Raw genomic sequence first — 13,729 nt, forward strand, 5'->3', positions numbered from 1 at the left:
TATGCCAACCTAAGCTAGCGGCGGCACTCTTGGTGCCAAGGGGAATGGGGTAGGGGAAGGTTGGGAGGGGGGGGGACGCGCGAGCAATAGTCCGCAGAGTCAGGGGCCGAAGAACGGAAGCACTGCGAGGAGGTCCGCAGAACACAGAGGGCTATCCTGGGTGCCCCGCGGGTAACACACAGCACAAGCTCAACCGCTACCGGCAAGTCTAAGCCTAGTGCAGGGTCGGCTTAGGTGCGAGCAGCGTGCTGCTCGGCAAGCGTCCTTTTCCGGTTAAAAATCAGGACGCCGGGGTGACTGCAGAGGGTCTGCAGTACGCTGTCACGTCGGAGAGTCCGGGTGGCAGTTGGGATGACCGCTGGGAAACCGCTGCCGTGGCAGCGGCGCGGCGGGTAGGGGGCATCTCGGAAGATGGCACTAGGGTAGGGGGTTGGGCTCGGAGACGGATCCGGGCTCCACTTCGGCTGGAGGGCTGGATGAGACCAGCGGGGATGATCCAAGGACCAGAGAAGTGCGCAGGTAATAACCGGAGCACCGGAGGACTGAGCGCCGCACACAACCGCTCCCACCGAGAGCTGAAAGGCAACTGACGCGAGAGGAGACGCGCCTAGTCGGGAGACAATGGAACGTGCGTCCGCTCCCTTCAGAGGCGAGCGAAGGTCCCGAATATTCTGGTTCACTATTTCGGCGCGCCAGCTGTGCACCCCGTGACGTCACTCCCTCTTGTCGAATGCGCAGCTGGTGCGGCGGCCACACCTCTGAGTCTCCCACGCAGCGGATTAGTTGGAGGCGGCTCCGACGCGGCAGTCCTGCTGTGCTCTGTGTGACGTCACTCACTCGTCGCGCATGCGCAGCTTGGGTTATCGGTTGCTCCGCGAATTGGTTTACTGACTAGCGTAATGCTTCTTCCGCAACAAACCCAAACTGTTACTATCAGCCACATTCATTGAAACCAGGGCCACTTGCCCTTTTAGGCGATTTATTGTGTTTTGGAAGCGATTCACGATGTTAGGGGACATCGGCAGTGTGCTTCAAACTATCAAGCCAAAGAGCTTGTAACCAGGCAAGGCAGCTAGCTGTTCCATCGCGCAACACCTTTAAGGTGAAAGCCTTTAATGGCTTATATCGTCGGCCATGGTTCTGTCACACGCTTCTGTCCCACTAAAGCTGTCAGTCATCCTAACCGCCATGCTTGGCATGTGAGAAACGTATTTTAGTTCTCCTTGTCTAGCGTCATGCCAAGACCGTCAGCGCTGTTTACTTTTAAAGCTGTCAGTGAATATCTTTAGTTAGTGGTAAATACTGACCTAAACTGATAGTGACAGTAATGACGATAATGACAGGGATGACTGTGACCATGACGTTATCACATTCTGACGTCACATCCAGTCATGACCGGTGACATCATCAGGCAATTCAGAGGTACCAGGCTGACCTCGTCGGGCATCCCATCCAGGTGTCCATGCTTCGTCCTTTATTTGGCGCTTCCTTCAAGAAGGAGGAAGAGGAAGAAACTTTGTTTATTTATGGTAATGGGTCCGAGGGGAACCGAGCAAACGCAAATACGCCGAGGGCATATTTGGGTTTGCTCGGTACGGTGGCTCCGCAAGGGAGAAAACGACAGAAGAGACGAAGAAAGCGGGCTGTTCCGACTAGCATCTACAGCCCCCAGGAGCCGAGCAGCCTAGCGATTAGCGGCGCATGCTTTTTCAAAGGGCGTCATGCTGGACGCGGCACTAGCTTGAGACAGCCTATAATACTATTACTATTACTATTACTACTACTACTACTACTACTACTACTACTACTACTACTACTACTACTACTAAATATTAATAATAATACACAAAGTAATATTTCTCTGTTAATGATGATGATGATTATCATTATCATTAGTAGTAGTAGTAGTAGTAGTAGGAGACGGCCGAATTAACTGGCTAAATATTATCTTCACAGTTTTAATTAATAGTAATAATAATAATTGGTTCACAGGAAGGGAAAGGCGCAGTATCTGTCACACTTATCTCTGTGGACACCTGAGCTACTCCGAAGCCCTCCACTACGGCTCCTCTTTCTCTCTTTCCACGTTAACTCCCACCTTCATCCCTTCTCTTACGGCGCGGTTCAGGTGTCCACAGACACAAGTGTGACAGATACTGCGCCTTTCCTTTCCTGTGAATAAATTACTATTATTATTATTATTAATTAAAACTGTGAAGATAATATTTAGCCAGTTAATTCGCCCGTTACATACAGACAATTCAGTGCCAACTTCGTGAAACGAGTCTTCCTCTATACTACTACTATTACTACTACTACTACTACTACTACTCCTACTACTACTACTACTACTACTACTACTACTACTACTACTAATAATAATAATAATAATAATAATAATAATAGCAATAGTAGTAGTAGTAGTATAGGCTTTCTCAAGCTAGTGCCGCGTCCAGCATGACGCCCATTGAAAAAGCATGCGCCGCTAATCGCTAGGCTGCTCGGCTCCTGGGGGCGGTAGATGCTAGTCGGAACAGCACGCTTTCTTCGGCTCTTCTGTCGTTTTGTCCCTTGCGGAGCCACCGTACCGAGCAAACCCAAATACGCCGAGGGGAAACGGCGTCGGCGTGAAACGCAAGAACGTTCGCCAAAGAGCTGCGCTCGAAAATAAAAATCTCGTCTTCACCGGGCACCGAGCCTCAATCCCTCGGATTCCCAGCAGAGCGCTTTGGCCAGCTGCGCCCGTCAGGGATCGTGACACGCACATCATAAATCTCCCTGTTCACCGTAAGTATGATAGTAGCGGGACTCTGCGAGTTACAAGTACGCCGCCTTTCCTTTCATGTAAACCTTTCCTGCAAACTAAGGATATAAGGCCGGTTAACTTCGACACCTTCAACGGAACGCAGATTGTGTTCTACAAGGGGCACGCAATGTACCTTGTGCCGCGGCAACGCTCAGGTTTTCGCATTTCTCCATTGAAAATCTGCAGTGCTCTCGGAATTGTTTTTCAAGAAATAAACGCATCTTTTTCTGCCTGAGAAAAAATATACAGGTGCAAACTTCTGAGCTCATCTTCACAATGAGGAAAAAGTACAACCAGTAGTCCTTAGCGCGCTTTTGCTTTTCGCTTCATCTCTCAGCTCGAACCTCTCCTGGAAATAGTAAATATGTGCATTTCAACAGAGTTGGTAATAAATGCATTTCACGCGGTAAATGTTACTGAAGAAAAACTGTCACAGCCATAGAAACGTCAATATTATAACAAATATTGATCTGCAGGCATCGGGATAGAAAGGGATCGGACACAGAGAAAATAAGGATGACAGAAATACAAGCAGGTTGCGCTGGAAATTACAGAAGAAAAATAAACAACCTTTTCGTCATATGTAGCGATTGCATTCGCTTGTCACATCCATAAGAACAGATAAATTGTCACTGACTACCGTAATTTGGTTTTCTCCATACACACAATCTGTATTTTTAAAACTAATTATTCAATAAAAATCATTAATAAATCGTTTCTGACAGTATTATCGTCAATGACCATCGCAAGTCGAAGGGAGGCATGATGTTTGCACCTCTTGCTTGACACCATGAACACATCAAGCTGAATATCCGTGTGGTCGAACATGTACCTAATCTGAATGATAGAGAATGTGTATACTATGCTTTGTAGAAAGAGGCGAAGTAAAGCTGTGCGAATAGAATGTAGACTTAAGGCAAGCACATCGGTCGATGCTTTGTTTCGGAGGTCTTAATATACGGCATGTTTATTATCAGACTCAAAATAAACGACTTGAAAGCTTCATTATCGACGTAATCTTAATACCAAAGAGAGGGAGAATGGTACGCGGTAACCGCGGTATCGATTATGTCTTCCGAAAACAGGCAAGAGGATGCACACCGCGGCTCAAGAATTTTCATGCCATAGTTCGTCCTGGTATTTATATAGTGGCCCAGACTAGCGATCAGTCACCGCGTCCTTCAAAACAGTGACCTCGGGGCCCCGTGTTTCGAACGATTGTATGCGCTCCAGCTCACATGGGCCTCGAAGGCAATGAAACGGCAGACGCCGCCGCTCGCGCGCTCACTCTCCGGGCAACGCCTTCAGACCCTTATGATACGGATCCCGAACCCAATATGGCTCTCACGTTTTGAGAAATTACTGAATTGTTTCAGTTCAGCCATGTAATTTATCCTAAGCCTTGTAAGGGCCTTACAAAGGTGGAGGAACGCACACTCCTCTGCCTTTAGACTAAAACTCTTGTGTGCCCGGCAGTTTTAAAACACTCTGATCCTGTCTGCACAGGAAAATGCTCGCACTGTGCGGAGAAGACTTCGGACATCTGCTACATGGTGTGGACATTCCAGTCAACCTTAAATCACGCCCCCAAACCCACCCCACTCGGGAGGACTGAGAGGCAGCCCTGGTCGGCTGTTGCGACCTGGCAAGCCGGAAGGCCTGGGTCCACCGAGCCTGAGCCGCGGCGGTCGCCAATGGGCTCCTGCAATGAGGAGCACACCTAGTGATTATGTGAGGCTCCCCGGCTAACTCAAGCTTTCTCCCTGAAATAAAGTTTTTCACACACACACACACACACACACACACACACACACACACACACACACACACACACACACACACACACACACACACACACACACACACACACACACACACACACACACACACACACACACACACACACACACACACACACACACACACACACACACACACACACACACACACACACACACACACACACGCACACACACGCACGCGCACGCGCACACACACACACACACGCACACGCACGCGCACGCGCACACACACACACACACACAAACACACACACACCAATCGAATTTTGTGCTGAAACGGAGGTCAAAATTTTCCATTTGTTCTTGCCGGTGAATATACGTTTCTTGAAGTACAAGAATGTCGATGTTTTTGGCGCGGACTATGTCTATTGTTTCAGCTTTTTTGCGGCTGTAGTAAAGCAGCGAATGTTTAGCGTTGCGAGAACGAAGGAAAAGGCCAGGATGTAGCTAAGAGGAGGCAGGGAGGGAATGCATGACCATCTCATTAGGAGAGAGTGGTGTCATGGGCAGTGGGAGAAGCCGAAGGTGACTCCACTGCGGAATCCTCGTCGTAGATGGAGTCCGTGATGTCCGAGTAGCAATCACAAATCGTTGTGCTGCAAGCCTGATTCCGTTCTCTCAACGGTGCTCTGAGCAACGTCACCTGGCGACAGATAGCGGAAATATTGTAAGTGCTGCAAATATGACAGGGAGGTTGGCTCGGGATTTCAGTTTTGTTGTCAGAGTTGCTGTCGCTTATTGGTGGAGGGTTTTCCAGAAATGTACGCTTCGACAACGGCGCGTCGGTTGAAGACTCCGATGTGGTTGATGGCGCTGATTGTTTTGGTTTTATTCTTTCTGGGACTGCACTTACGTTTGGGGCATGCTGTGGTCGTATCCATGTCGCTATCTTCATCTTCTTCAGTATCAACCGATCGGTATTTTGTTGCAGCAGCGACGCCAGCTGCACTCTCTTATGCCTCTACCGTGGCGGCCACTGAGGGCATCTGGCAGTGTCCAGTTTCAGTTTTCTTTTCGGGGATCTGTTCGGGCGCTGCAGAGGGCGCGGCAATGCCCGTAACCGCCTTCCCGGCAGCGGAAATTGGTGGCACCTTGTGATCTTCATAAACAACTTCTGCTTGTTCGTCCTCTAATTCTTCAGATAGCGAGGCCGCGGCTTTCGCCTCCTTGCTATCTTCCTCGGTGATGAAGTTTGCAGGCGCGTCACGCTGCGTCTCGGTTTCTTTCGTGATCTCAGGTGTTGCGAGCGCAAGTGCGGCTGCGGGCTGTTCTCAATAATTGGGTGGCTGTTCATTCACGTCTTCATACCCTAACACAGGCGTAAATGTTTTCTTCTTACATGCTTTTACAGCGTGGTCCTCACCACACTTAGGACACACGGCCCCACACATTTCATGTCCATACGCGCCGCAAGGCTGCCACTGTGGCAACTCGCGTCCATGTGGCCTTCGCATCCGCACTTGCGACATACCCTCTTCACTCCTTCATACTCGCACTGGATTATTGTATCAATCACATACAGGAAGTTCGGAATCTCAGACTTCCTCTCTATCTTGATTCGTCGGATCCCTGTGGTGACGAACGGGAAACCGGGGACGGTCTCGTGAGCTACGCTGACAATTTTTCCATATGGTCGTTGCAGTGCACTTCCCAACTCGATGTCATGATGTTCTGATGAGTAACCGAAGACGCGCACCAGCTTCGCACCCATGCCCCAATACTCAAAAGTCACCGCATGAAGAGAATTTATTATGTACACACATACATACAAAACCTCACATTACTCTCTACCAAAGCACTATAGAAAACACTGTAAGTTACATATACATTATAAACTAAAAAAAAAACATGATTCCCCAGAGAGGGGAAAACAGTACAAACGGGGAGGGTTCTAATATAGGATGACAGGCATCTTAAGTCTGCTACCCCGTACAACACAGAAGCGCGTGTTCCAGAGCAGCAGAAACCGCGTCTCGCCGTACAATTTTAACTGTCCAGATAGATACTTCTCGAGGAGCAGCCTCTGCAATGGGGTACAATGCTCGGGTTCCCACCCGAGCATTGTACCCCATTGCAGCGCGCCTCAGCGAGGCACCTGCGACGCCACAACAGAAACAGAACCACAGTGAACACAAGTGTTCAAAAGGCTTGCGCCGGCGCCGGACGCCGGGGTTCATGCGGATGTTAAACATCCTATATGCGACCCGCCACATTGTTCTCGCAACTACACATTCGAAAAAAACATGCGCGAGGCTCTCGGGAGCACCACAGTTGGCACACTGGTCATGGCGGAGGACGCCTCTCTCTCCATACTCCATCTGGCAAGGCGCTGTCTCGTGGGAGGACGCCTCAGCGCCTAAGCCAGTCAAAATCTCGCACTTCCTTAGGCAGCCGACAAGCTGCCCACGCTCGTCATTTGGGTATATCAGTCTGTCGTTGCTAATCAGCTAAAAGCCTGCGAAAAGCTACAAATTCGCTGATGCGTATGGCTGGTAGGTCGCCTACATTAACATCTGACAGGTCTGCATCGAGAGTCGACTTTATCTCGGCAGCCTGGCGGTGAAAAGGCAGAGGTCTGTCCGCCTGCGGACCGAGGTATTGCTTGGGTGTAATCACAAGACGCGCCGTGCTCATTCAGTAAAGGATGAACTAGCGACCAGGGTGTTCAGAAAAAGTTTTATTGGACATTAGACGTTCACATTAGACATTCACATGAGCGGCGAGAAATGACCAAAACAAGAAATACACATGATTAACAAAAAATGTAAGTGCACATAAGATACATCCTAAGGAACAAATACATCACAAATCAGTATTTACATTCAGAATAAAATTTGGTAGTTCGTGATGATGACATATACAACAATAAATGGCAATATACAGGAAGGTATTAACAGTGTAGAATAATTTGCCAAATAAAATGGATATAAACATACACAGCAATCACATGTACAGTGTGTATCGCACATGTGGGTTGCGATGTGAACATAAATATTTACATTATATTACAGATACCAAGATGGGTTAAAAACCACCCGGAACCGTCCATCCAACACCGAAACAAAAGGGCTTGACCATTGGCGAAGGAACTCTCGCTCCCCAAGGTAGAAAAGTTCCTAAGCCAGAAAGCTTATGATCTCCTTTCGTTGACGCGCCAGGACAGGGAAAAGCACACGTTTGCGCCGGCTCGATGCGACAACTTCACAACGATTGCGCCATAACGCGAAAGCGCCAGCTACAATCAGCAATCGAGCAAAGCGACCGCGAGGTCATCTACCATTTATCGGAAATCGGGTAATACCTACTGAAACCGGCATGAACTGCCTTCCAAAAAACGCGAACAACGACGCATTGCTGGCCATGTCAGGATTGGATTCCTGAAGTGGGCAGTTGGGGCACTGCGCGGTCTGCACAATTCCCCATCGTTGCAGCCGATTTCGTGTAGGCAAAACCCCCCACTCCAAAAGCCACATAAAGTCACGTAAATGCCCTGGCAGAAACGACGCTGTGAGTGGTAACCAACAAGTGGAGTCCGCCCTTCGCCTACGTTTCGCAGGCACCAGCGGAAGTAGTAACGTTCCCATTGACTCCACTACTCTGTTCGCCGAGATGTCTAAGTCAGGGTTCAGGTGGCGGGCGTGGCGACGAAATGCCACTATATACGAATAAAAAACAGGCATCCGGAAAGCCTGAGGGCCCCTGTTGAGTACTATGTCAGGGACAAGCTCCCTCACACTTGTGACTAAAAAATAGAAAACAAGCACCCGTGCTACGCACTCATCACCCTGCAGCAAACGAAAAAGTTAGCGTAGGGCCAGCAGCCGACAGCAGACTGACAAAGAAGAGAAGGCAAACCCACCTTTCAAACGTGGCTGGCCGAGTGCCGCACGGCATACTAGTTCCGTGTGACCCACCCAAAAAATAAATTTGCAAGAGACTGAAGAGAACGTGAAATTCCGAGAGGTGGATGCGCTACATGTGCGAGGTACCAGTATTCGCCCGCAGAAAACAGTGTGGACAAGGTAGCGTTTCTCCAACATGGGCAGTTCAAATGCACTGGCTGTATTCACCTTTCTGCGCACCTTGTTTAAGACGGTAGTCCACACCGAAGCTGCTATCCCACGTGCCTCATAATCAATGCCAGGAATGTGGATGGTGTCACTGTGCATAATTGGTAGGGCACCATTAAGGCGCGCTGCTGGCCTGCCAATTAAAAGATATTTACTTTTTTTCAAAATTGAAAGCAGCCCCAGACACCCTGCCGTATCTGTCAAAAAGATGAAGGCAGCGCGGCAGGATCGCTTCATCACGTAGATACAACGTAATATGATCCGCGTAAGCAGTCACACAAAGCGTCTTACAGCCTGCGAGAGGTAGCCAACGGATACTTTGGTCTGTAAGTATTGCCCTGAAATAAGGCTCTAAGCTGAGAGCAAGCAAAAGAGGTGAGAGCGGATCACCTTGCCTGACACCGCGGATCACAGGAAAAGGGGCACTTGCCCACCTATCTATCGCCAGTGTGCTTTGAATGCCATCATACATGCTTTTATTAAACATATGAAATTTTGCGGAAACTGAAAAGCATTCAGAACGCCGAATATGTAGCCATGTTCTAGCCTGTCAAAAACTTTTTCTTGATCAAAGGAAACAAAGGTACCACTAGCTGAACGTCTCTGTGTGTAATCAATAATGTCTAGAGTGGCATACGACAACCTATGTATTTCCCTGCCAGGAACTGAGCACACCTGATGACAACCAATCAAGGAGGCCATCACACCCCTCACGCGCCGAACCACGTTGGCAGCGAGAGCTTTGTAGTCTACGTTAAGAAGGGTGATCGGCCTCCACTCTTCGGGACGAGATGACCCAGGATCACGTTTTGGGATCAAAATTATTCTCTCTTTTCAAAAACTGGCCGAAAAATCTAAATTCTCAATGCACTGTCGAAGGACATTGGTCAGTGCTGGACCGACAACGTCACAGAAACCCAAATAAAATTCCACAGGAAGCCCATCAGGCCCAGGCGCTGACCCGCGTTTTATTGACTCTAAAGCTGTGTTTACCTCTTCTAAAGAGGGAAGTAGTGCACAAAGCACATCATGCATCTCCGGGCTGACCAACGGCAACCCAGCTAACATTTGATGCGTCTCTACAGCTTTTACATCAATCGTAGCATCTGAACACGCCATTAGTTTGAAGTGCGTCAAGAAACGCATACAGTCCCTAGCTTGATAGGACGCATAGTGGGGCGCGACGCTCCATGTTGAGCTATAGATGTAAGTTCTCCGCGCAAATCGAAGCACCTTAGGATGTTAAGATGGACTGCGCCTTCCAGGCCAGGCCGCCGCCGAAGGGGACGAGGCTCCAATAAGGCATTGATATCGCCTATGTAACTCCTCGCACCAGGCGCGCATCAGAGGGGTATGCCAACCCGCTCTGTGTGCGATGCGGATCTTCGCAGCCGTGTCTACCAGCTCCTGAGACACTCGACGACGTAGTGGAGGCCACAATATCCATAGCCAACACACACGTTGAAAGGGACTGCGAAACATTTGCGCACTCTAGCTTGCTCGCACATGAACCACGACGCCATGTCCAGCAGAAACGCGACCCATGCATGAGTTCGTGCGTATCAAAAAGCGCAAAATGCTGAATCAGGCTCTGCAGCTCACGTGCGTTCCAAGTCGGTCGCCCTCGACGAGAGCCTTGAACATCAACATGCGAGTCTATGACACAACATCGTCATATAGATGTATCGTCTAAGCCGCAACCTCAGGAAAGTAAACACAAGTTTGGTCAATATTTTTGTATTATGCATATAAGAAGGCTGAGGCGCTACCTCAGAAATTGAAAACACAACATCGAGACTGTTGTAATAAGTAAAAAAGAGTCTGCGTATTCTTCACTGGTACCTTGTTGAAAAGGGTACATTGAATGTCAGATGCCACAATGAGCGGCTGCTAGTATAGCACGTCGACGCACAGAATAAAAAAGCGCTATTTTTCTGCGCACTGCAGGGCGCGCAACCCTGAAGGTCCACATTTTTATACGTGTCCGTCTTGTAATGCACAAAAAACGCTACAAGGGTGATATAATATTGAAGCTTGTCTTACAAAAAAAAAAACAATTATGCGCAAATTGTTCGATTGATTGATTGATTGAAAACATCTTTATTTATTCAGTATTCTCAGAACATGTGGGTGGGCCGCCTAGTCCGGTAGTCCATTGGCTGCTGCTGCTGCGCTGGCCCTCCCCACCAGCCAGTGCTGACAGTCAGGATCATCGCTGAGCAGAATAGCCTCCCACTGCTCCTCCGAGGGGTTGGGAATGGGGTAAACTAAGGGATTAAATTGGCATGCCAACACCATATGGTAGAGGTTAGCTACCTCTCCACAGTGTGGGCACTGCGGAGAGTATAGTGTAGGGTACCACAGGTGTAATTTAGCTGGTGTTGGGTATGTGTTGGTTTTTAGTCTCCTAAGGATGTTCTCTTCTAACTTATTGAGGGATTTGTGTGGTGTTGGGTACTCCTTTCTGGCTGTTCTGTATGGCGCGAGATTGTCAGCATACACTGCTAAACCTATCAGGTCACGGCAGCCTTCATGGTCATCAGGGGGAGACGCCCGGTATAGAAGAGCTCGGGCATGCCTGTGAACGGCTTCGTTTCCTCCTGGTAGTTCCAGGTGACCGGGAAACCAGATGATTGATGCTTGGTTGGGTGGGTGCTTAGTTAGCAATGACAATCCTGACTTATGAATTAATCCGTAATTGAAGTTGCGACAGGCGTTCTGGGAATCAGTGAGCACAACGGCGTTGGGGTTAGATGCTACAGCTAATGCAATAGCTGCCTCCTCTGCGTGAGTGGGGTTAGATGTTTTCACCGAGGCGCAGTTCACCATCGACCCCGCAGGCGTTGAGACTACAATAGTCATGACTCCATTCTGTGGTCCTGCTGCGTCCACGTAAAGGGTTTTAGTCTGCTTGTCCCATTTCTTCTGCAGGGCTTCCCCTCTTGCTATCCTCCTCTCGATGTTATATGCGGGATGCATATTCCGCGGAATGGGGTACATGTTGATGCGTCTTCTCACATCGCGTGGGACCTCTTCCCTTTGGTGAATTGTATAGGGCTAATTAACATGGATCTTCTCGAGCAGTTCTCTGCCGGGTGTTGTGCGAGCCTATTGAGTTGTGAGAGCCATTGTGCTTCCCACATCTCTTCGAGGGTATTATGTACTCCTAGAGCCATGAGCTTGGCCGTTGGCGTGGAGTTCGGTAGCCCCAGGGCCGTCTTGTAGGCTTTCCTGATGAGTGTCTCCAACTTTTCAATTTCCGACCTGGAGAGGTTAAGGAATGCCGTCCCGTACATTATCCGCGAGATCAAGAAAGCTTGCACTAAGCGGATGGTGTCCCTTTCCTTCATGCCATGGTGTTTATTTCGGATACGATGTATCTTCCGGAGGATTTGCTCGGTAGATGTTGTAAGCTTCTTCATTGTGGTGGTGTTCTGTCGTCCCTGCGGGATATACTGCCCTAGGATCTTGATCTCCGTGGGTTTCTGTACTGGGTGGCTGTACCGAGATGATCTGTGCTAGGGGTGTCCTCGGGTTCTTCAGAATTAGCAACTCGGACTTTTTCGGCGCACACTGGAGGCCTCTCTCCCTGGCGTACCGGGCCACCGTTTCCGCTGCTGCTTGAAGACGCTCCTCGATCTCGGCGTCACTCCCTGAGTTGCACCAGACAGTGATATCATCCGCATACAATGTGTGTTTGATGCCGAGAATTTCGGAAAGAAGGCCTGGTAGATATTTCATAGCTAATTTGAACAAGAGGGGTGACAGTACCGCCCCTTGCGGAGTTCCCCTCTGGCCTAGAGTGATGAGATCTGATTTTATTCCACCGAAGTTTATAGTGGCTTGCCTGGCTGATAAGAAGTTTTTGATATAGTTGTAGGTTCTTGCGCCACAGTTGGTATCAGCGAGGCTTTGCAGGATATTTCTCTCTGTTCTCTGTTCTCTTCTGTTCGCTCCCCTTGAGTGATGCCTTCAATAGGTTCTATTTTAGCGGCTATGCGCCGTTTTTTACGCTCAGCAGTCTGGCCGCTCAGTTTGGCAAGCCGTTTCTCTCTCTGTTTTGGCGTCTCCGCTGATTTCTTTGCCTTCTTACGCTCATTCCCTCTTTGCTGAGCAGCCAACTACCAGGTGACAACCTCAGGATTGGAAGCGTTAATTTTCTCTTGCCTATACCACCTTTTAGCAGCGGCTGAACTGTCCTCTGCATTCATGTCAAACTTTACAGCTGCCTATTAAATCTCAGCCTTTTATACGCAATGCTGCGTATGCAATGTGCAGATCAAGCGGTGACGGAGCGCGTTGCGCAACTGTGGGTTTTCTTCGGTTACCATGGTTTTAAAGCGGAAGCAACGGCGTACTCAGCAAATGCAAGTTTGCGCTGCGCTACATAAAAGAACGCACCAGGGACAGCAGTATGCTCGGGAGACAGGCTCATAACGACTGTTTGTTCTACCTATTCGTGCCCTTTTATTGTTTTCTTATTTTCATAAACGTTTAACATTTGTCCGTTTATTATGACAAAAAATTATCTCGTTTTCTTCTTCTAACTTCAGGTTTCAAAAACAAGAAATTGAAGCCTGCGGAGAAATGCACCTTGGGAAGATTCCGGTTTTCAAAACCTCACTGCTCCTTAGGATTATATTGCCGTAAATGAAGCGGACAAATTTCATTCGTAAAGCTGTGCTAGCCTTTAAAATTGTAGGATTGCAGAATTGAGATGCTGGTTTCGGAGTAGTGGATTTAACTATTTGTTTGCAAGTAGTATACGAGAAACACTAAAAGGAAAGAGAACGATTGTGTTACGATCAAACTGAAAGAAATACAAGACGAGAAGGTTGCGCTTCTTGTCAGATGCAGCGAAATGTGATTTCTTTGTAAAAAAAAAATGAAAGCACGAGACACAAAAATAGCGCGCGAACGGTAGAGCAATACCCTTCTGAATACGCCCAAAACGTGTTACGGTAACTCCCCAAAGCTAAAGGAAATTAATTAATGTGAAGGAATTTCGCGTCAGTCTAGTACTGATCTAAGTTAGGCTATATATAATGTGC

This window comes from Amblyomma maculatum, chromosome 3, assembly GCF_055883805.1.
Source record: "Amblyomma maculatum isolate TAMU_Amacu chromosome 3, ASM5588380v1, whole genome shotgun sequence".
Lineage (NCBI taxonomy): Eukaryota > Metazoa > Arthropoda > Arachnida > Ixodida > Ixodidae > Amblyomma > Amblyomma maculatum.